The sequence below is a fragment of the Acyrthosiphon pisum genome, chromosome A1 (genome assembly GCF_005508785.2).
Source record: "Acyrthosiphon pisum isolate AL4f chromosome A1, pea_aphid_22Mar2018_4r6ur, whole genome shotgun sequence".
Taxonomy (NCBI): Eukaryota; Metazoa; Arthropoda; class Insecta; order Hemiptera; family Aphididae; genus Acyrthosiphon; species Acyrthosiphon pisum.
Window position 1 is genome coordinate 96,898,353 of NC_042494.1, and position 1,485 is coordinate 96,899,837.

Genomic DNA, 1,485 nt, shown 5'->3' on the forward strand with positions numbered 1-1,485 from the left:
TCACACTGTTTATCGTATAATGTATTAAATTTTTTGTTTTACTTGGTCAGGTTAGTTCTCATTAAATTTTGATTCAAGCAATATTAATTCAATTTTGAATAAGTCTTAATAATATTTTAATACAGCAGTCAAACCAAACACATTTTATATAATACTAGCTAATTAACCCGGCTTCGCCCGCGTGTAGTTATACGCTATATAATATGTGTATCTCAGTGTTACCTGAGGCCTCAGTTCACGAACAAATCGAAGTAAGAATACCAACCTCAATCAGTTTAATGACTATTTTTGTTAGAAAAAAATAAAAAATAAATACAATAATTTCATAAAAATATACTTACATTTATAAATAAGGTTTATATTTACTATTATTTATAAAATTTATTTTAGTTATAACCAAAAAATTATATTTTCAATTATCAAATAGTACATGGTAAAAAATCATCAACAAAATGTTCTAAGAAACTAATAAAAAAAAAAAATTAAAATTCCAAATTGAATCATAAAATCGATGTTTGAGGACCTGTTTAAAAGGCGAATTTTAGAATATCTTTTATTAGTGGGACCCTACATCATAAAAAGAAACTACTAACCATCTGACCACATTCCACACTATGAAGCTTCAGAGATTCCGATTAAGCTATGATAAATCAGTCAGTATAATTAAATTGATCATGGCTTATTAGTTAAATTATTATTTGTTACCTGTTGATTTGTAGGGTATAACAATCGTCAATCTGTTTAGGTTTTCATAATAGTTAGATAAACTATAAAGTAATATCACATGGCATTTAGTTATAACATTATATTTTATGATAACTCAACACTTAATACCTTCTTGTGATATTAAGTCATTCACAATATTATAGCTTATAAATGTATGACAAATGATTTTGGTTACATATGCACTACTGCATAGAAGAAAGAAAGTTATCCATTATCGAAACAAACTTTTCAGGGTACATCATATGTATGATATGCCGGCCTTCTGGAAATACTTCAAGTCTGCAATTCAAAAAACAAAATGTATGATCATAAAATTGCTGAAGTAACGCAGTGACTACAGTGTTAATAATCTTGATCAGCATTGTATTAGCAATAGGAAATATCGATGACCTTGGGCATATTTTAGGAGCATAATACTACGCTTATATATATTAACATTTTAGTTTATCAATACCTAATCGTCCTAGTTTTTGAATTTTGTTTAAAGTATGGCTTTTAGTAATTTCTTTTTTACTAATACTATATCTATATATATAAGAATCTAACTTGATTTTGGAGACGAAGGAAACCGGTTTGTTTGTTTATTTATTATTATTATTATTAATTTATTTATTTGTTTGCGCTTGCATTTTTCCATTTGAAATATATATTATTTATTCAACAAATAATTTACTGTTACATTTTTTTCTACCTTATCTTTATACTATAATAAAAAGAATAAAATTTACCACTCAAGTGGTTGAATTCAAAATGTAGGAT